This window comes from Sturnus vulgaris, chromosome 3, assembly GCF_052056855.1.
Source record: "Sturnus vulgaris isolate bStuVul1 chromosome 3, bStuVul1.hap1, whole genome shotgun sequence".
Lineage (NCBI taxonomy): Eukaryota > Metazoa > Chordata > Aves > Passeriformes > Sturnidae > Sturnus > Sturnus vulgaris.
The window spans coordinates 45,246,830-45,269,760 of NC_142245.1; the positions used below are offsets into that span (position 1 = coordinate 45,246,830).

Sequence of the window (22,931 nt, forward strand, 5' to 3'; positions counted from 1 at the left end):
TGTGCTGTTTAATCATTCACCCAACAGACAAGCACTGTAAATCATTTCAATCATTCATCCCTACCAACCTTTCTGCAGTAGCTTTCAAAGAATGAAGAAGTCACAGTAGGAAACTTCCTCAAGTGCACTTTAAATCATGTGTGGCAGGTACCAGCAAAGACACCCTCATCAATGTGAACACTGTGTGGCTAGGCCAGCAAACAGACTATTATTTTAGACTATATAAGCATCACTAGGCCTCATGATTCGCCCTTGAGTGCCAGAAGATTCTATATGTTTATCAAAGGTTATAAAGAGAAAGTATTAGAGAAATAACATATGTTCACACAAACAACATCTCTGCTAAAAACACAAAATGCCCTCACGGCTCCGGTAGAAACATTTTACTTGTGGAAAGTCTTCTTTTCAGTTGACCCTTATAGCTCCTTGCTTATCAAGTCTTGATATGCTTACTTTTTTAGCAATAAAATCTGGTGCTGGCCAAAGTGATTCTTTCAGAGTGCTTGGCCACAAAGAACTGGACTGTGCTGCCCCTGACTGTTTGGTCCCTTGAGTTGCACCAACACTTCCAGGGCTGAATCAGGGCACTGTTCAAGTTTTCAGTATTTAGATAAAGGATGAGGGGAATAGGCTTTCTCCCAGATATCAAATCATTACTGCATTCAACAGCACTTTTTTGTGCCTTTAAGTAAGATGGTGTTGTTCAAGACTGTTGCCTTACAGTTCATCTCTTTGTAACTGTTCCATCAGCTGGTGCACCTGCAACTACAATTCTGACTGAAAGATTAGGATCTAATTAAAGCAAGCTAAGTGTTTTCTGGCTCCTAAAGATTTAATCTTAAAGGCACTGCACCATGTGATACCAAATGGCACCATTTTCTTCACTGTCTAACTCAGTAGGTGCAGGAAGGCATGACCAGCCTCTGAGTGACCCTGCTCTGGGGCAACACCAGTTTTCTTTCTTCAAATTAATCCTTCCAATACCTGAAGCTTTTGGATGGGAAGGGGATTCAGACCCTCCCTTAGAGTCAGGCAAGTGTCATTTCTTCCATAGGCCCTAAATCTGACCCTTGACTGTCAGTGAAGGACTTAAGACAGACTCCTGCTGAGATTTCACTGTCAGCACCAGGGACCATAGAGAGTGGTGATACCAGACTTTTTGGAGGGAGACAGTGGAGGGAGAGCATTTCATGATGGCTCTGCCCCCTTGTCGTGGGTTGCCCTCTGGCACACTCCTAAGTTGGACATAATGGTGCATTCACTGCTCTGAGCTCCTCCAGTATGTGCCCACGAGAGTTGAGATGTGGTGGGATCATCCACCCCCCGCTGATGCCAGCATCAATAAAGAGCCAGGGCTTCTCCTCATCACAGGCAAAGGTTTGATTAAACATCCTGTGTTTCATGGCTCCTGTTATATTCACCTCAGCAGGAACACCTTCACCTCCAAAAACATGGGCATTTTCCTGGATGACGCAGCAGCTCCAAGCCTCCAGTTCCTGCTGAGTTTGCTGTTCAAGTTACACTTCTGTGCTGCTCCTCCTGCATTCAAAATCATACTGAGAGTTGTATAAGAAAATACCTTTTTAGGAGAAAAAAGCCTTTTTGTTCTTTTTTCAAGTTCCAATCTCTATTGAAAACATTCAACTATGGATTTTTTCCTTAGGCAATTTATTTAACTACAACAAAAAAGATTTAATACTTGATGACTCGTTAAAGGATTTAGGGATATATCCAGAGCTCATTCAGTTTTCACTCTTGAGTGTCTTCAGTGCAAGGTGCATGAGTCTTTTAGTCCTGGAGCTGCCTGTGCTCCTCAGAATTTATTTTTTTGTTCACCTCTGCTCTTCAAAATTATTTAGATGGGAATAAAGATGAAAACGGAATTGATAGAAAGAGTGACATACTGTCCAGGGATTCTCTTTGATGCAAGAAGCTTTCCCTCTGCAAGATCTTTTCTGGCAAAAGATGTGTGGATTGTGACCTTGATATCTGATCTATACTAGAGGAATGAACTTCTTTCCTTATCATATTCTCTGCATTATCTCTTAGGACTAGTTTTGTATATTATGTACCACTAACCTTAGATTGTCTCTCAGAAGAGAGACATTTTGAGATCTCCAGAAGTTTCATTTCAGTTTGAAAATGCACAAAAAATTTGTTTTTTAAAATGAAAACACAAAGTATTTATAGAACTCCAAATGAAGTCCCAGGAGAACAGTCTTCTTTTGATACTGAGATTCAAAGTCACCACCATATGTTCCCACAAGCACATCAGTTCATAAAAGCTGATTTCTTATTTTTACAGGGCTTGAGCTGCCGAGTGTGTGTATGTGTATTCTGAAAACAATATTACAGACAAGGAAATACAAAAGGGGCAAGAAGGGATTATTACAATTTCAAGACACGAGAAACAGGATGCAAGGGGTAAGAAGAATAGAGCCACTTCCAGTTTGAGTGAGTATAAATGATGCATGCTGATTTTCTAGTGGGAGATGAACACGTAGGGCCAGGAGGGAATGGGATGGAACCAGCCTGCTCTCCTTAGCACTGTGTCCCTCATCCACACCTGCATCCAGGCAGGAGAGGTTAGTCAGGGATGCTGCCATGGGTTAGGGCTTGGTGAGGGACGTGTATGTAACAGGAATTGTAATATTGCTAAGTTAGTCCTCTGAGCTTCCCAGGGTCCTGCCACAGGAACATCTCAGTGACTCAGACTCTGCTTTGTGTGCTGAGAAATCTGATCAAAGGCTTCATAAATCTTGTCACCAGGGATAGGACATAAGACACAGTGTTCCTGCTCTCCTGCTCTGATTTTGCAGCAAGAAAGACAAGAAATTAATTTCAAAAGTAAAGCTGAAGCTAGTAACTCTCCAGTGAGAATTTGCTCTTTTGTCCTTATTTACTCCAGATCTCCATTCCTAACAGGAACATGGAAATAAGAGAGAAAATACGTCAACAATGTGCCCAGTTAATTTTTTAAAAATCAAATCACAGTTTCATTAAAAGCATATTGGTCCACTGAGCTGCCCAGCCTTCATTCAAAACCTTTCAGGCTCTCAATGACTCATGAGCAAAGATGTTTACATGTGCACTTCAAAGAGATGTCAGAGAAGCAGATCCAGTGTACAGAGCAGACTTCAACCCACACTGTGGCGCTCAGACATCACTGTGCTGGCTTGCAACACTTCACATACACAAGTGGGCAAATGATAGATAAGTACAATTAATTTTTTTTCTAATGGGCTAATGGTTAGAAAGACTAGAAAAGGGAAAGAAAAAGAGAATAAATCACAGAATCATAGAATCATTATGGTTGGAAAAGACCTCCAATATCATCGAGTCTAACCTTTGACAGAACACCACCATGTCAACTAAACCATAGTACTAAGTGTCTCATCCAATCATTTCTGGAACTCTTCAAGGGACAGTGACTCCACCACCTCCCTGGCCAACCCTTACTAATGGCTGACCACACTTTCACTGAAAAATTCCTTTCTGATGTCCAACCTAAACCTCCCCTGGCGCAGTTTGAGATTATGTCTTCTTGTCCTGTCACTTGTTGCCTGGGAGAAGGGACTGACCCCCACCTGGCTACACCCTCCTTTCAGGCAGCTGTAGAGAATGTTAAGGACTCCCCTTCTGCAGGCTAAACAACCCCAGTTCCCTCAGCTGTTCCTCATGACTTATTCTCTCGAACCTTTGTTGCCTCGTTTGCCCTCCAGTGTTTTTCTTGAAGTGAGGGGCCAACAACTGGACACACTACTTGAGGTGTGTCCTCACCAGTGCGAGTACAGAGGGACAGTCATCATGAGTGATGATCATGACAGACTCTGATTTCTCCTTCCCCCCATTTGCTTTCCTACTGCCTGTGTGTTCCACAGGCAGCTTAGAGGTGATGGACCTGTGTTTGTATCCCGATGATGCAGGACCAATGATACACACACACATCTTTGACTGGAAATGTATCACCAAAAAAACATCTTGGCCAAATACAAATGTGAGCTTAAAATGGCAGTGGCCTAGTGCCTGCTTCTGAAGTACTGGAAATATAAACAGCTCTGCTGTCTCACCACTTGTTCTTTGCAAATGCCCTCTCACATGAAAACTCTCCATTTTGGCTCCCAGCTCATTCCCAGACTTGTACAGCAGAGAGGCTCCAAAGGTCACCATCTGCTTTTAGAAAATGAGCACATTTAGTAAATTCCCATCAAGGCTACACAGGTGACATCTCTTGACTTTATATTATTTGGTTGTATTTAATACTCTGTTAATTTACCAGATGCTTTCTCCAGGGTTTCGACAGTGCTTCTGCTGCAGTAAAAATCAACACTGTTTCTTGGATCTGATTGCCTGTTTCAGCACTGTCCTATGGAAAACTGTCTCACATCATTAAACATTTTAATTTACTGAAAGCCTTCTAACAAATTCATTTACCAAGCAGTCAAGGCCATAGAATATGCATGTATTTTAAGGCTTTCAAATAAAAATGTCTGAAAAAAAGGCCAGGCAAATTATGTACTAAGACCTAGGAGTGAATAAGGGATGATATTTAGAGTTTGGAGGTTGTAAAGATGGGTGAAGTGTAGTAGAGAAAGAGATGGTGATTCATCTGGGAACCTGTCACTGTCTCTCCCTGGATCCTGGACTGGTGTCATTTATGTCCCAACTGAGTTATGTGGCTCTAGACCACATTATTTGATTTCTTTCTTACTTACTCAGGACCTTAGCCAAGGGCTGGTTTCACCAACATGTAATTCATTGTGCTCATTGTATAACCTGTAGTCTTTTAATCTTATCTTCCTTTAGTTTTCCATATATGTTGGTCACAATGTTTTGACATCATCTAATCTTGTAAAATTGAAATTGTACTGAAAGAGGAGCTCTTTGGACTACTAGGAAAATCCACAAAATTCATTAAAAAATCCTATTCAAACATAAAAAGACACAATTTAGGCTCAGTGAGATTTGGCACTGGACTTCTGTATTAGCATTTGCAGCCCCAGCTTCTGTCCTTAACTTTCTGTTTCTTAATTTTTACTGTCCTTTGTCCATTCCTCAAGTATATTTTCTCTTTGATTGATTTCTTATTTTATTTCTGATCCGTCCTATTCAATGTGTAAGAACCCTTCTTTTTTTGTTCTTTCTCTTATGCCTTACACTGCCCCTTCCTCTATCTTTCATCATTTTTCTGACACCTTCTTCTTTCCTTCTCTCCCTCCTCCCTTCCCTCACTGCTCCTGGGGTCCAGCTGTGTCCACTGGTGACTCTACACCATATCCACAAGTGTCTGGCAGTCGTGCAGGGAAGGGACGTGACCCTGTGCTCCCCCAGCTCAGCCTGAGGGCACAAAACGCTCACGTTCCCATCTCTCCTTGGGAAAAGATGAGCAGATGCTGGACTACCTGGCCCTGGAGCCACCTTCCAACCCGGCTGACACTCATGTTGAAGAAACCCTCATGGCTTTTTCCTTGGATTTAGAGCACAGCAGCACAGCTGAATGTGAGGCTGCAATTAGGGCACATGAGCAACCAGAGCCCAAGCTGGTACTTAGACCTCTAGTGAACTGATTTCAGTGCTGTTCGTGGGCACTGTTGAGTGTTTGGGGAGAGTATCTGTGCTGGGAGGGCCGATTTAAAACTTTTCTTCTCTTGCAGTTGAGATCAAATATAACAGGGAACACTTCTTGCCAAAGGGGCTTGTCATTGTCCTGCTAACAACAATATTCCCTGAATAGATTTTAACATTTTTTTTCTTGTTAATTTGAAATATGTATTTGAAAGTTTCCTTTAAATGCATTTAGACATCTCCCTGGATGATCAATTATCTCAATTCATGTAAGGTTCTCATGCGTGAGCATTTCTTATGATGGCAATAAATGAAATTTAGTAATAAACTCTCATAAATTTATTAAGGTCCCACAGCCACAGATCACCATTGTCAGTTCATATAATGCTTCCCTAGTTACTTAAAAGCCGTATTACATGCCATTACACTTATAATCCCACTTAATATTAGTCCACTTAACAACTTCTCAAACATTCAGAATTGAATTTACAGTCTCTCATCAGTGCCTCTCTGAGTTTTATTGCAACATTTCCTCTCTAAACATTTTTGTGGTCTGAGAAAGGATTTTCTCATTGAAATGTCATAAGCCTTGCTCAACAACTTACTTATTTCTCCCTTCTCTGTTCTTCATGCCTTTTTGTTTTTCCCTACTAGCTCATTTATTCTGTGTTCTGCTCAAGCTAACCCTTCTCAAAGCAGATGACAGGTTCTGGTTGTAAATCTTCAGTGCAAATAGCCCTAGATCCTGCACGTTACCTGCAAGGAAATGATAACTTCTGGGGATGTCATTGCCTTTGTAGCCTTAGCTGCTGTTATCTTGTAGAATAAGCTTTACATCTCTGCTTTCCACCAATTATTCCTAAAAATACACAGCAGTCTGAATGTGTGCCATGCCAGGATCTCTCCCTGACTAATGACCCCTCATTCAGAGGGGTTATGTATGCTGACAGACCCGGGCATGTGTTTCCCGCCTGACATATACAACCAGTTGTCATCTAGTGTTGCTGGCTTAACAAAATTCAAATAGGCTTTGCTATTAGAAAAGCCTCTGGAGCGTGCAAACCACAGTGAACTGGAACTGCTGGTTTATGTCATCAGCCTTAGACCAGAGGGCTTCTGAATTTGCCAGGTGAGGCATGACATGGGTTTTACCTTTTTGTCATACTTTCTGCTGGCAGCTTCTATAGCAAATGTCTGACAAGGTTCCCTCTGTCTGAACAGTTTCCTGGACAAGTACATAACTCCTCACGTTTACAGTGATGTTTCTCTCTGTAATGAAGCATGCCAGTATTACACTCTAAAAGCAGCCATCCATAAACATTACAGCATCATGCTTTTGCAAGGACTTTTGTAGAAAATCCTCGTGAACCGCAGGTTTGCCAAGAATCTGAATGCAGATTGAGGATGTGCTTTCCAGAGCCAAGAAAGGTGGACCAAGCTAACTGCTGATCCTGTCTCTATCCTTCTGTTTATCCTGCCAGCAGCTTTTTTTGTAGTAACACTGCACTGGACTGGCTTCCTGTCTTTCATAGCCCTTGCTGCTGCATCAGCCCCAAGGATGGATATGGTTCAGCCTCTCCCAAGCTGCTACCCTCCCAAGATCTGTCTCTGCTTGTTGTACAGCTCTCTTTGTCATGGAATAAGGTTTTACTTACAAAATGCTCCAGCTTTCATGGAAATACAGGAACACACTGTACATGATGTACAGATTGGAAAACAACTCCTGCCCGGCAGGCTGGCAGAGAACACAAGCATTGCTGTGTGATCCATACTGTCCTGAGCTTTTTGCAGCTCTGCTCAGCAAGGGGCAGCCAGAAAGCTTCTAAAATCACCAGTATAAAGCTTTTCCCAAGTAACACTATTAAGATCAAAACATGTCTTTCTATTCCTATATCTGTGTAGCGTTTTAATCAGGACTTTTTGGCCAGGGGTGGTTTTCCTCCCTCACTTGATGCTGTAGGCTCCAAGATAGTATTTTCATATTGCTTGATGAAATGAAATGAAATTAAATGGTGCCTCAACAAGAGAAAACAAAAGGGAAAGGACACCTTTTTCAGCAGAATAAAACCAGCCTGATGATTAATCTCTGCCACCAGACACAGACACAGCCTCTGGGTGTTGGTGCACAGCCACCTTGCAGCTGCCTGCCAGGCTTTTAATCTGGGATTGCCCCTCCAGCCCCGAGGGGGCTGCCTGCTGCTGGAGGATAGCAATGGGGAATTAAAGGCACTTGCCTCTCGGCAGCTTCCATAAAACATCTGGGTCTTTAGCTAAAAATTATAATAAAAGAAAGTTTGTTTAGGACTTCTAGGAGGTTTGGGGATATGCCTTGCTCTTCCAGCCCTGCTGCATGACCAACACTCTGGCAAAGGGGCCAAACATTCTGCTGAGGGTGGAATCTCACCCAGCCCTCTGCAGCCTGCTCCAGAGAGTGGTCCTGCAGCCTCACCTGCCATGCCTGCTCCTGTGGAGATGCTTTTGTTCCCATCCGGCTTGGGCCATTTCCACTGGCAGCAAGCTGGGCTGGAGCTTCTCCAGGGAAGCAAATGGCAGAAGGTGGGCAAAGACAGCACGATCTGCCTCTCTAAACTGCTTTTATTTTTTTTTTTTTTTGGTGGGCAATCTGGATTGTCACACATAAGGTTGTATCACCTGCAACCTATATATCGATAGAATTACACTGGATCAAAAGGTAAACCTTCTCTGTATATTTGAGCTGTAGCATTAATGATTTTGACATTTCCTGAAATCCCCTTGCATGCGTTCTTCACATCAGTTTAAATTAGGTAGCGGATGATTGTTATCTCTTTGTTTTGTCTTTATGGATGCTAGAGGGGACTATTTTCTCTTTTGCACTTCTGTTTTTTTGGTCTTGGTATTATTATGCTGAGGCTTCAAATAGCTGAGTTGTCTGGAAATTCTTATCTCCTCAGAAGAACTATTTGGCTCATCTGCTGATAGCAGACAGCATAAGTCGGCACACTGTCAAAAGAGAAAGCTTATTTTACCAGCAGCAACTGTGCCTTTCATTCAACCTGGACTAGCAGATAGGAAGCCAAGGGACTTTCAGGAAGCAATTCTAGGCAAATTACGATCTAAAATCAGCTTTGAAAGAACTGTGATGAAAGGGAGCTATATTATTTCTTTGAGTTTTTGTCTTGTCATTTTCCTCTCTCGTTTTTTTCAAAGAGAAAACTAGAGTGAACCCAATCTTCATTCAGGAGGAAAGTAGAATGTATATTGATTCAGTTTCGTGTCTTTAGATTATTCTTCTCTCAGGTTTGTGAGCTCCTAAAAGGACACTTTCCATCACTTTGGTGAGGTGATATGTCTAATATTTGAAATTTGTATATAACGATTCCTCAGTGATTTCCTTGGCTTAGAAGTTTTTGGGATTTTTATTACTGTATGACATCTGAAATAGGTTTCTGTTTTATCTAGAGAGATTCTTTCATTCCTTTAATGAAATAAATTTTATTTTCAAGAGAGATCATTGTCTTGATTCTCTCACGACTTTGATTCTACTGAATGGAGGACTGTGCCCTGCGGCTACACTTCTCAGAAGGGGAAAAGGTCACAAGCAGCAAAAGTGCAAAGCAGTAAAACTGAATAAAGAGTTCCTGTTTCCTCCCAGCTGGTGATCTTGGAGAAGAAAGCAGAGTATTGCATGTGCTGAATGCTGTGCCTCTGTGTGTATATTTGTGCCTTTCCCAGTTTATAGCATGGCAAAACTTGGAGCAGCAGCAAACTGTACAAGAGTTTGAAAATCAAGGACCGAGGAAGTAACTGCAGTACACCTAATGTCTGGGTCATATTGTTCTCCACCAAGAGATAAATTCTCTAATTTGTTTTTGTGGTCCCTTGTTGTAATGAAAGTCCTGAAGAGAGTACATATGCACCTGGTTCTCCACATTGTGGTGCTGGCTGAGGCCACAGAACCCATCCTGCTCGTGGTTTGCAGGAGGTTGTGGTGACTCTCGTGCCATGGTGACCATCCTATCATGGTGGACACTTGAATGCATGTTCTAGTGCAGTCACTTTGCTGTGCAGAAGTAGTTCAGGGCTCAGATGTACTGTCCTAGGGCCACAGACTGGGCACCCTGGTACCCACCTCAGGCCAGTTGCACTGCTGAAGGCATGATGGACTCATCCACTTTCTCCTCATCATCCCATGGAGCTCAGCATCTCTCACAGCTCTTCTGTCACTGCATTTCTCATGATATGGATGCCTGAAATAATGCTATGGCAGCCCAGTGAAGACTGTAATGGGAATATAAAACAACTATACTGTATGAGTTGAAAGATCCACACAGTGTCTTGCCTCTAGCTGTGGCCAGAAACAGACTCTTATGAGAGAGCATAAGAAGCAGGACAAATGCAAATATATATAATGCTATACCTTCCAGCTATAGGTTTCTTTCAAGGGGCTTCCTGAGCCAAAGGTTGCATCCAGACTATCACATTCCCTCACCACTGGTGGACATTCATGTTACATGAATTTGTCAGATCCCTTTTAAAATTGATTGGTAAGTTTTGCCTCTGCAGACTCCATGAGACCTTAGTTTCATAGTTTAATTAGATGTTAGGGGAAAAGGCATTTCTTTCTCATTGTTTTAATCCTGCTGCTGATAATTGGGATGCCTTCTGATTCTCATAGAGGGTGGAAGATAGAGTAATTGTTCTGTGTTTACTTCAGTTATCATTATAAACCTCTATTATCTCCCCTCTCAGCTGTCTCTTCTTTTCAGATGAAGAGTCCAAGTCTAATTAGTCTGTCCTCATTTCTGCAAGGCTGAAACCAGCTCAAAATAATTGCCAAGCATGATCTTAGCACACTAACCAAATCATACCTACGATACTCTGGAGGTTATTGGGCTGCTTAGAAAGCCAATGCACATCTTTGCAAGGCCTGCTGTGAATGCTAAGGGCATGTCCAGGGTACTCAGAGCAGAAGGATAACACAATAACTACGTGGCATTTTTGTACATAGTGTCACTTTTGATCAGCTCTAAGGTGTAACCGAATGTACTGGTAAAAATCTTGTGCTTTTATGTACACGGGAAACTTGCGCCTGGCAACAGAAACACCTGAGAAGATGCACCAAGAGCTAAGATGTTTTGAAAGTACATAAATATAACTTAAAGATGTCAAGAGTCTATAAAATCATATTAGTAAATGAACCAGAGGTACAAGAATGAACACCTTAGGCATGCTTCATTTAAGCTATCAGAATCCAACTTGTCTTGAGCCAAATGACAGGGAAGGACATTCTTTCCTTTGATTATTTTCTTCTCCATGTTTTTCTTTGCAAACTAATCTTTTAATGTGCACATCCAATACAAGATGTAAAAACGAGACAGATATAACTTCATCTATATGCACTTTAAAATCAATCTGATTTCACAGACCAAATTAAGAATGAGATTTTACTGAGTGTCAAAGGACTATGCAGTCATGAAGCTCCAAATCTGCTGAAATAATCTGTATAAATTTCAAGTGAAGAGAATTTCTTTTAGGTTTCACATGGCACTGCAACGTACTATATATTCAAAACAATCTCAGCAGCCACAGCAGCTCTTTGATTAGTATCATGTACAAATTTCTGTGCACAACCTGACAGGAGTCTGAATTTTTGTTTAGAAGCCACTTTTCCCTCTGATAGTATTTGTCTCCCACCTGCCATACACACAAACTGTATTTTCACTTCCCCTGTGGCTGTCAGGGATCCAGGAGTTTGGGTTCCTCCAGGCCCTGGCAGGACAGTGGCACTTTTGCTTCCTGGGCTCCTGGTCCACCTCAGTGTAGACCGTCCCCTTCCAGTTTATACAAACTTTAGAAATCTAGAATACTATTCTAGAATTTTGGGAGTTTCTAGGACACTAGAAATACTGGAACTGGAGGAAAAACAGGTTTTGAAACAACTAAATCCTCTGTGAGATAAAATTGTCCATGTCTTTCTCACTCAGTTCTAATTCTGAGGCATATTTCAACCAGGCATTTTATCATGTGCAGAAATTCAATAACCTTTATAAAAGAGATATTTAAGTTCTGTGATGAGGCCCAAATTTTCAGGTGATGTTTAGACTTAGAATATGGGCATTGTCTGGGCTGCTTAAAGGGAGGTGGAGGGAAGTTCCTGAATGGACCTGAGGTTGTTCTGCCTTGCCTTATTTGCCCTTCATCATTTTGCACAAATCAAGTGCATCTTCATCCACCTGAGAGTGAATTATCTCCCTAGTAGTCAGCAGCACTTGCAGAAATCTTGTTACAGCCAGCATCTTTTAAATTGCTTGGTATTTTCTACATTTTGAAAATCATTTGTCCAGTGACTACCACCTGCCTTCTCCTATCCTTCTTCCATTCTAATAAAAAAACATCGTTATTAACACATTCAAAAAACCTGGTATAGTGATTGTAGGTCTTTGAGATATCATGCTACCTGGTTTAGAAAATCAATTTTCAGACTCTTTAAATGGAAAGAAAACTCCCTACTGCAGCAAAATCGAATATCCAAATGTTCCTCCAGCAACCAACTAAAAATTATTTCAGACTTTGGGACAGAGTCCCAGATCACTGTTTTCTTCTTTGCTTTTCTAAAAGTGATGTAACATCCTCATTTACGTTCAAGGAACTATAGTAACCTTCTTATTCTGGAATTGGGATATATTTCAAGGCATACATTTAAGGAAATGTAAATCCTGATATCTCATGGGTGGTGTGCTCTTTCAGTTTCCTTTAGGATTCAGAAGGCATGCACAGGGGGCACCAGTCTTTTTGAGTAACCTATAGCTGAACACAAAAGCTACATCTTGAATGTAGCTGAAAAGAAAAATCCTGAGTTTTCTGAAGTGTGAGGCTCATGGATGACACATGAGCAGGTAGAAGTGCGTTGGTCCTGAGCTTTCATCTGGTCACTCCTTATGAGTACAAAATGAATTTGAAGTGCAATCTGGGGAGGGTTTTACAAATACTGAACATGGGCGTAAATGATTACATGGGCTGGGTGTTAGCAGCAAACAGATACTGACATGGCAGCAACTTTTTAACTTCTTCTCTCCTTTTTGCTTATCTGGGTCTCAAGAAATTAATTGGGATACATCAGTGGCTCCCCCCAAGCCCTGTGGAAATACTCTCTCATACATGTGTTGCTCTCTGTTATAAAGCTGGTGACATCCCCCCTTGATCTTTATTTTGTTTCGGGTTTCATGTTTGGAGTGTTACAGATGTGTTGCACAGCATAACTGCATGGTGTTTTACATGCTTTGACTACTGAGTTAAGCAATAAGGAAGGAAAGAATCAGAGCCAAGACAGAAGCAGGAAAAGCATCTGCCAGAGAGTAGAGCCTCAATCTCCTGTGACTTGTGCTTGCATTGACGTCAGTCAGCACAAAGTCTATGTTCTTTTATGTACCCTCGTGATTCCTGGCTGTTTTTATTTTATGTGTGTACTGCATTGTTTTCCCAGCAGCAGTGTGCCTTGGGTAGGTCTGATACTCTGTCAAGGAGCTGAATTAGAGACAGTGGGGCTGTGTCAGCACAGCAGAAGTCATGCTGGGCTGGTGGGGTTGTCATCAGCAGCTGCTCACAATGCAGCAGGACAGCTCTCAGGATGCCTGCTGAGTGTCAGAAAGGTGCTTCTGATATAATCCCAAGCAAGCAACAAGGCGTATTTTGGTCAGTCTGTAGCTCTTCCATTTACATATGATTCTGTAATTTTGGAAATAATCTCTACTCTTTATTACAAACCTAAAACCTCAACTGCTCACCCAGTGTACACAAAGGTGGAGAAATGGTGATATGGAACACAAAGTGCTGGAACGTGTAGCTTTGATATATGTTTTGTGTGTTAAAAATCATGAACATCCATGCTCTGAGAGGCTGTTTTTTCTTGCTGTGCTTAGTGCAGATCTAGTACAAGGAGAAACAGAGCATCTACTGATTCACTGAACTGGTAAGTAGCAGATTTTTCAAGCAATACCCCCAACGAGTGAAAAAAGAAAAGAATATCAATTATTGCATGCTAGAGGAACAGTGTGGGTACAGTGGATCCAGCAGACATTCTGTGCTCTGCTCCTTATTTCTAAGAGCTACGCTCATATTTGTAGTTTTAAATCCAAGCACAGAATTCACTTTCTATTTACATTTCAAACTAGTGTCATAGGATAACTCAGTCACTGAACAGAATCAGTTGTATCTTACTAAGAAATGGCAAAACCTGCTGTATGCCACGCCACAGGTGTGACAGGGAAACTGGGAAATCGGCCCCCTATCCATTTTAAAGGTCCTGTTTAAAGACTCCCAGTCCTGATCCATGTCACAGACACTGCCGTGCAGTGTTCCTACATAGAGCTTGTGACCCAGTTCTCACAAAAAAGCTTGGGCTTTTCTGGCTCATGCAGATCACATTAATGTGATTAAGCGAGCTGAGGCATCCTTCCATTGCAGCTGAACTGATGCTTCCATTCCTCATGGCACTCTGGGAAGATAAAGGTCCTTCATGTGTAGGTGGGGTTCCTCTGCAGGCAGAGCACATCCACACACAGCCTTGAACCCAGCAGGGCAGAAGCCCTGAGGACTTCAGCCTTTCTGCTGCCACTGTTCACAGCAGTGGCCACTGCTCAGCACACTGAGGGCAGCGCTGTGCCACTGCCCAGCAGCCTCTCCTTCCCTGCCTTCAGCTCACCTCTCCCCTTGTCCAGCTCAGCAAAGACTCATCTTTGGAGGAAAGCAGAATTGAACCACTGGTTTTTCCAGGGATTTCTCTATGAAAATGGCTTTGTTTCAATAGAGCTGCTCTTTATGCTCAAAATGTGTAGGCTGAAGAGCAGCAAGCTCTTCTCTGCAGCAAGCTCTGGCTGAGCATTTTATTTTTTTCCTTTGCAGATCCCCCTGGATCTACTCCATTCCATCCTGCTCATTGTGCAATTAAGGACTGAAATGGGAATGTGATTGTTCAACCTAATACTGAGGCCCCTGTGGACAGGCACTTCATTTCTCTCCTGTCTGTTGTAATGGCTAGTCCCCTCATTTATTCCCCTGGTGCTCTGCTGTGCTGCTCTGGTGAGAAAGTCATTACCCTTTTAAGGGAAAAACTCCATGGCATGTCAAAGGCCTGAAAAGTCAAAACACTGTTACTTTTGAAATAAGAAAAAAAAAAGAAGAAATGGAAAAACAGGTTTTGGAAGCTGCAGCAGTTTTCTCAAGGAGAGCTGTAAATGGCACTTACTGCATACAAATACGAGCCAGCAATGATGAAAAGAAAGCAACAAATAAACAAATCGATGACAAAGCCAACAAAAAAGTGTTCAGCTGCCAAGAACATACTTTATCTCTCATTAGCATAATTATTGCTTAGAGTTTCAACTCCAAATGCCACAAACCATTAAAAAGTTGTGTTATGCTTAAACATTTTGTCATTTTTTGGCAAGAAGGCAAGCTTAGGGAGAAGAGGGTATGAATTGCATCGCTGCCTTGTTCTATGAAGTTATCTCACTCTTTTAAGGAATTACCCTCTTGCACTGATAAGGCAATGGTAGCCAAAGCTGATAGAAGCCAACACGGCCCCTGTGCAACAGAGAGAGCTGCTGCCAAACTGCAGCAGCTCACAGATTTTTAAGATGCTGAGGATCTTTTAAGGATTTAAGGATTTTCGCCAAAGAAAATTTCACACTGAACGTTTTATTCCTAGAGAAAGGTTGGGAGAGGCAAAGAGCTAAGGTCTGGTCAAGGAAAGTTGTTTAGATTGTTTTTCCTGGATATTGCTTCAGCTGCCTCTTTCCCCAAACCTTACAGGATGTATAGACAGAGCCTAGGGACCCAGAGGGGAAGTAAACACAAGTTAGGTGGCAGCTGGGCAGGAAGCAAAAGAGCAAGCAGTCTCTCCCTCAAGCCAGAGAAAGGAAAGAGGCTGGCATTTCCTAATTCTCCACAAAACACTGCTTTTAACTGTGTGTAAAATTATCACATATCCCTCCAAATGTAGCCTTATGTTTAGGCAGTGAAAAGTCTGCATGAAGACAGCAATTTTTACCCAGACCCATTCCATTTAACCTGGAAAATAGTTACTGGCTTTTTGGTAGCAATGACATTCTTTTATGAACAAATAAATTTGAACTGCATATTTCTACCTAAATACTGCCTTTTCTCGTCTCGAGGATGGTCCATACTGTTTCCAAAATAAATTTAAGGGAGCTTTGTTAGTAACCTCTCTGGGATTAAGGTCCTGAATCTGAGTGAGTCATGTGTAATGGATCTACCTCTGAGAAATCCCATCAATTAAAAATCAGGTGTGCTGCAGGGAAAGTGCTCTGGCAGCTAATCACCATCAGAAGGACCTTTCAGAGTCAAGTCCACCCTTGTTTTATTGCAGGGGCCTGCTGGGTCATTACCTTTGGAAATCAATTCTAAAGTGTGACAGATGCTTTCAGCTTGCAGAGCTATGCACTGTGGCAGGCACCAAATAGCTGCAGAGCTGCTGTGGCTTTTGTGGGGTCTGTTGATAGCTGGTGGCTATAATTAGCAGAGCCCTTTATGCAACTGTCATGTCCCTGAGAGAAATCAATACTGTAGCATTGTTTTACCTTCCTTGCCTTACCTAGGCTGCTCTAAATTGAAATGCAAATGCAGCCACAAACTACAGGCTTTGAACCATATTTTACAGACCTTCACTAATGTGTTACAAAGTTTCAGCCGTAGCACAAAGCAATACAGAATAAAGCTGTTTGCTCATGTAATTGCCTGGGGAGACCTCATGGCTGGGAATCTTCACCAGGTTAGACAGATTCTTAGCAGGTATGACACAATATCATTTATCCAGTTTAGAAGCCCCTCAGAGGTTCCTGTTTTCCTTATTTTGCAATGGTTCTGAACTTGTGGGATGATTGGGTTACTTACAAGTTTTTTGGCAAACTGGAGGACTAGTAAAGCTTAATTGGGCTCCTGAGTGGATTCCCTTACATCCAATAACATGGATGGTGTTTACATTTCTTTCAGGAAAAGCATGTACAGAAATTTCTCCCTCCACAGAGTTTTGTGTTGTTGTAAATCTTACAGGACCAAAGGTTTGATTGAAATTGGTTGGTTTGTACAGTAGTTACTAGACAAGTGCTGACATACCTACCTGCAAGCAAGCACAGAGAGTGATTACACCATAAAATCAAGCTGAAATGTGAAGCTGATGCAGGAGCCTTACGAGGCAATTTAACAAATGACCACTCTGTGGGGGAAACGGGAGGAGGTACATAAGGTTTTAATTACACTGATTATGGAGTGAATTTTTTTAGTGCACTGCAGCCATAATTTTGTGCTAATCAGGCAATTCAAAGCCATCAGAAGCTCTTAAAACTTTCTCATTTATTTTGTGTCACTGGTAAAGGATCCTGAGTGTACCAGTGTATCTAATTCCTTCATAGTAGCCATCACTGGTAAAATACTAAGGACAATAATATGCACTAAGGGCTTATTAAGTGGGGTTAAAGCAAAGCAGAGATTAATAGTATGGATTTTATGTGGAATTTTATTCTTGTATGCTTCAATGGCACCTGTTCCTGAAGGCAGAATGAGAGTTACAGGCTATGAACTCATAATGAGTTTAGTGCTGATAATTTTTACTTACAGAACATAGAAGTCTTGGGAATGTATTTGACCCCCTGTGTATCATTGCAGGAGTATATCCACTGTAACACCTCCCAGAAAACCAAAGGGGAGCATGCCAAGTAATGTTAGTTAGCTGCGTTTTTTTCATAAAACTCTCAATAGTGACAAACAAATGGGGCAAGTTGAGTGGGGAATTCCTTTGAATCACAGAGGTTGGTGCAGATGATCACTAAAAGAGTGGGTCTGAACACAGGACATGTAAGAGGGAGCACATCAAGGAACAGCATCCTCACTAGGGCAGAGAGTGATGCATTCCACACCCAGTGGAGGCAGGTTTTTCCCCCCATATCTTCTGCTGACAGAAGAGGGAATATGTAAAGTCAAAGGAATCACTGAGATCAGGTCAGAGGAGCTAATGAAACACAGTGTGGATCTATATAAAGAAGTACAAGGTATTAAAACATAACTGATCAAGAGATTCAAGTTTATCTTTTTTCTGTGGTCCTTGCTTTTCCCAGTTTATGCTCTGCTTGTCTTTTTCAGTGTGCATTTTTGCAGTTTCATGCAAATTTATCCCCAAGGTTTCTGAACAAGAAATGTGTAGGTGACCAGCCAGTGTTCATGGCAGAATTGGATGGAAATATTTTGCTCATCTTTCATTTGCCTGCAGTAGGTCTTCCCTTCTGACTAAATACCAAAATGCTGCCTGGAAAATACCAAATTGGATGCACTGGAGTTCAAGACTGCAAACAGGCTAAGGAAAAAATGTGCCATTGATGGCTGCCTCAGCTAAAGCTGTTAAAAACGCCACTCAAGCTTCTCCTGCCTTCCTCTGCACACATGCATTAAGAGGAATCGTCCAGGGGAAGCCCTGGAATTTGATGAACCTTATTCCAGCTGATTTGATGGGCAGAGTGGAGGCCATTGGGAATAAGCCCTGGAAGCAAAAGTTAAAATAGATTATTTGTCTGTTTAGTGGCTTGGGGTCTTCTGCTGTCACGTTTTACCCACAGATGGCTTTTGCTTTTGCTGGTCTCTGAGATGGAGTGTGATGAGGTTCTATGCCTGCTTCCAGACTGAACTGGGAGTTTCAGACCTCTACCCTCATTCCAGCTCAAAATGGTGAGTGAAACATGCTGCCAGTGAGCTGCCGTCCTTCTGTCCTCTCTGGGATGTTTATGTGGAGCTGGAATGGTGGACACAATGTCCTGCTGGGAATAGCAGCATGCAGACAGCTCTGTCCCAGTCAGACTGCTCAGGAAGGGCAGGGCAGCAAAGAAAATACTTTGTTTCGTGGGGTTGGGGTTTGCTTTTTGATATGTCTGTTTTTAATTAGCAGCCTATAGGAAAGAAACACAATATGCAAAATAGCTTTTCCCTTCTTTCTTAAACTCCCTGGTGCCACCTGTTTGTAGCACATGGTGTGCTAATGCTGGACACAGGATTCCAGCAGCCAGGATAGGTAGCATTTTAATAATTCGGACACGGTCTGCTTGCCAGAGCTGTTTTCTCTCTTTTCACACCAGCACAGCAGCACTTTCCTTACGTGACAGCTGGAATGTCCCCTCCAGACTACCCTGTGCACAGTCACTCCACACTGCTTTCAGAGCCCAGGCAGCAGATACAAATGGTCAAGGATGCCTAAATCTTCAGCAGAAGGCAAGGCTGGTACACAATGGAAAGATGAACCACTGATCTCTGGATATCTTCCTGTCTTGTCCTGCTGCTGGCTATTTTAGCAATTTCAGCAGCTTTTTGAGATATACCAACTCTACAGTTTGCTGCTGGTTCTTGATAACAAAGATTCTTGCCAGAGATCATTTCTGATTAAAGGATTAAAGCACAAGGATGAAATTGGCAAGGAATCAATTTTGATTTCCTAGTCTTTAGATGCATGAAAGATGTTTTCTTAGCTCTGGATTCAGGAAAAAACTATATCTCTGCTGGTATGTGTCATGTTTGCTTCATCCAGCTGATGGAGAAAAGAGGCTTCACTTCCTTTGAAGTTCACCCTTCTCAGCTTAGTGCTGATACAAGTAACTGAAGTGGCAACTTTGCCCTTTGAAGATTTCTCATTTCTGTCTCAGTTTCCTTCATTTTTTCCTTTGGAAGCTGATGGAGTTAAGGGAATACAGAGCCAGTGTGAACTCAATATCAGCAAGGCTCTAAAGTCCTAGTAATAAGAACACTGTAATAAGCTGAGTGAAGCAGCAGCATTATCATCATCAGATTTCATCATATCTATCCCTGACAAAAAACACTTTATTTGTTCTGGTCTCTCCATGGAGTATTGTGGTGTTGGAAGTGACTCCCTCACCATGACTACAGAGGGGTGAGTCTAAGCACTGCCATTAGGTACATGAAACCAGATGAAGCAAACACCCTACAGCACCCCATCAAATCCATTCACACAGCACAGTTCCTCTAGCTCCTTGGGGACATGTTCAACTAGAGCCATTTCATCATATATCTTATATTTTAAATTTATTTTTTCTGTGTTCTTTATTAGCAATTAATTTTATAGCAACATTCTGAATTCTTGATTATTCAAACTTCTTTTCTTTATTTAATATACTATAAACAGAGTAAAAGAAAAAGTTTAAAAGTTCAGCCTCTCCCAGCCATTTTCATCATTAATTTCATCCATTTCTCATTTTTAATTGCTGTGTTATCTCTCTAGCTCCATTCCCACTTCCATATGTTAGGGGGAAAAAACCCATCCAGACCAACTTTCTGGTTTCTCCTAACCCCTTTGGCTAAAGTAACTCATTCTAGGGCTTTAATTGCATTTTAAAGTAAGGCTGCTACAGCTATTGGCTTTGAGCCTTTCATCATGCACAGTATTTTGTTAGCATGCAAAACAGTGCACACTGTTCAACAGGGACAGCCTCTCACAGAGGCAGAGATAAAAAGTAGAGCACATAATGCTGTCTGCTTGAAGAACCTGGGCAGGGAATATGGAGATGTTAGTTAATTTCTTGGCTGTCTCACATATTTGGGTTTAATTTAGTCACCTCATCACTGTCTCAGTTCTCTGCCTGTAAAATATCCTATCTTACCAGCTAGTGGCACAACTACTAAAAAATACTTAGCCTCCTTCTGGCTCAATCGTCCTACATTAACCGGAAGATTCTTTGGCACACACCCTCACACAGGTACCAAATAGCCCCTGCCTCAGCACCAACATTTCTGGCATTTGCAGGGTGCAAGGATTGCAGCCTTCTCTCTCGTGTGCCAAACCCCTGCATCAGCTATTTTCCCATATCTAAAACCCTTTATGTACTGCAGAGCCCAAGAATGAATAGAGCGATGTGGCTGCCTGTCCCTACCTAAACCTTGCCCTTCCTCTGCACGTTTGCCCATCCTTTGTGTGATGCAGGGTGAGAGTACATGCTCTCTGCCGTGGACAGAGAGAAAATCCATCCTGCTCCTGCTGAGTGCTGCAGTTGTGCCACCTTAAGCAGAGCAGTCACACACCACTAATGCCCAGCTAGCATGGAGGACACTCACCCGGGTGTGGGTTCAGCGATCCGCTGTTACTGCTCTGTGTATGACTCATCTCTCTGACCTTGTGTAACATAAAATCCCGACTGGTGCTAATAGGAGCTGTGTTAAACAGTTGTAAGGGCACACCCCTGACACTGCAGTCATTAAAAATGGCATTATTTAATTTCCAATAGTACAGAGATTTTAGCTTCCATATCCTAGCCAAATTCTGAGTATTTACTTTTTGTATCTCAGAGTAGTTTCTGTCATTTTCTCGAGGAGCCACAGTTTTGCTTCCTACCCTAAACCTTATTAGATTGCTCATAGACTGTATACAGTGCCACAGAGAATGTTAGTGTATTTGTATATTGGAAAACACTCTGAGAAGAAAAGATAGAATATAATGTTCAAACATAATAATGTATCTTATTAATAATTGATATATTGTTCTGAGCATTCATAAAATGCTCTGAGTTTCTCTGATGCAATGTGAACTGTGAGAATAGTGGCTGCTTATACAGTGACAAACTGTAATCACAAATGAACCTGAGGTGCTCATAATTGCCTACAGATTTAGCAGATTTCACAATGCATTAGAAAAGCATAACCAGCAATAAGACTGCAGGGTAAATAGTTCATTAAAAGCAGGGTGGACTTCTTGTAAAACAAGCTAACATACCTCATTTATTTCAGCTTCTTCAGGAAAATCTCTTCAGGCTTCTGATAACCACTGAGCCAGGAGCTGACTCAAGCACAACATTTAGGGAATTGATATCAGATCAGCCCTTCCCATGATGAATCCTCTGGCCAGGTTCTGAGGAAGAGCTGATCAGGTTGGAGCTTGCCGGTTCCCCCTTCCCAGTGGGGACAACCCCAAAAATGAGAAAAGGAGCAGCTGCACAGAATAGTTGTAGGAATAATTCATAGATAGCTTTTGAAAAATTATTAGCATTTTAAAGTTAGTTTCTAGAGAAAACCTGCTGATTCTGATATGGTACCCAGAAAGGTTTATTCCTATGGAACGAGATGTCAGAAGATGTTTGTTCAACTACTATGTCACTTTTAGAATCTTTTAATGTGTAATTATTTGTACATCCCTGCCAGGGGGATTCACTAATGTCATCAATTTCTTTATGAATCATTGAGTTTCACTATATTCATATATACTTAATTTTTTCAACTGTCTCCTTTTTTTCTTGATAATCAAAACCTTTCTTTGTTAGTGTTTTTTTTTGTTTTGTTTTTTGTTACTTTTACTTTTGAAAGAGAGTTTTAAAAGAAATGTTTGCTACAATGATATTTACTAGAAAATTATAACCCTTGCAGACTTTTGAGGCACCCTGTGGAGTTTAAAGGAAAATTGCATCTACTGTAGAATGTTAGAAGAAGCTTTAAGAGCATCACCAAAAGATGCTGGTAACAGTTCAGAGGTTTGATGGCAATTTTCTGTAGAACTTTTTGAATGTGTCCATAATTTCCCTGCAAATTTAATAAGGCCTCTTGGGACAATCTCAGCTCACTGCTTGTTGATGGATTTGCTGTGTGCCATTCCTTTGAAAGTTCATGGCCTGAAGGCCAAATTGTTGCATGTCCAAGACCCTTCCCTTTGCTTTACTTGGGCACTATCAATGGGCCTTAGTAGGAGAATATAAGCAAAAAGCTACAATCCTTTTTTGTTTGAGAAGACACAAATGATGTGTTTAAAAAGACTTTCAAAGGCATGGGAACAAGCCACTTCTCTGCTTTCAGAGGGTGTTGAACCAGGCTGTTTCCAGAAGGGGAGTTTCTTTGCAATTTTTCAGGCTTCAAGTAATCTCAGTAAAACTTTCTTGGCTGCTTCATGTGTTTTGCATTTTCTTTGTTCATCTATTTTTAAATAACCAGACAGACACACTATTATAGTTCAATTTATTCTTCAATATTGATTTTTTTAGGCTGGCATGTGATTTGCTCCCGTGACTGTTTGCAGTGACAGATCTTTGGAGTCAGGACTTTTCTGATAAAATAAATTGCATTGTTTCACCAGCCACATGGTAGGTAAGCAAGGAGAGCCAGGCAGGCTGGGTCAGCTGAGCTGGGAATATGGCTGTACTTACATGACAAGTTAGTGGAAGTCCATGTATATTAGATTTGAAACGTCTGAACTCAACATTGTGTGGTACAAAACGTGCCAAAATGGGAGATGCTACCATACCTAAATAATGTAAAAATTGTCTTTTTTATCTTTTGATGCCAGAGTTTAAAGTTAACAGTTTAATTAGGTTAAAGTTTCAAATGCAGTCAGA

The 22,931-nt window shown here is 41.6% G+C and overlaps 1 long non-coding RNA gene across 3 annotated transcripts in view; it reads left to right on the forward strand.

Moving 5' to 3' along the window:
- The window catches only part of LOC148224314 (uncharacterized), a 69,989-nt gene that overhangs the window by 41,370 nt on the left and 5,688 nt on the right, over positions 1–22,931 (forward strand). Inside the window, exon 1 of one of the 3 annotated variants that reach the window (XR_015802360.1) lies at positions 22,311–22,679. The exons of the other annotated variants lie outside the window; for them this stretch is intronic. This is a non-coding gene — a long non-coding RNA (uncharacterized LOC148224314). Of the gene's footprint in view, positions 1–22,310; positions 22,680–22,931 lie in introns of those variants that run through there. 3 annotated transcript variants of the gene reach the window in all.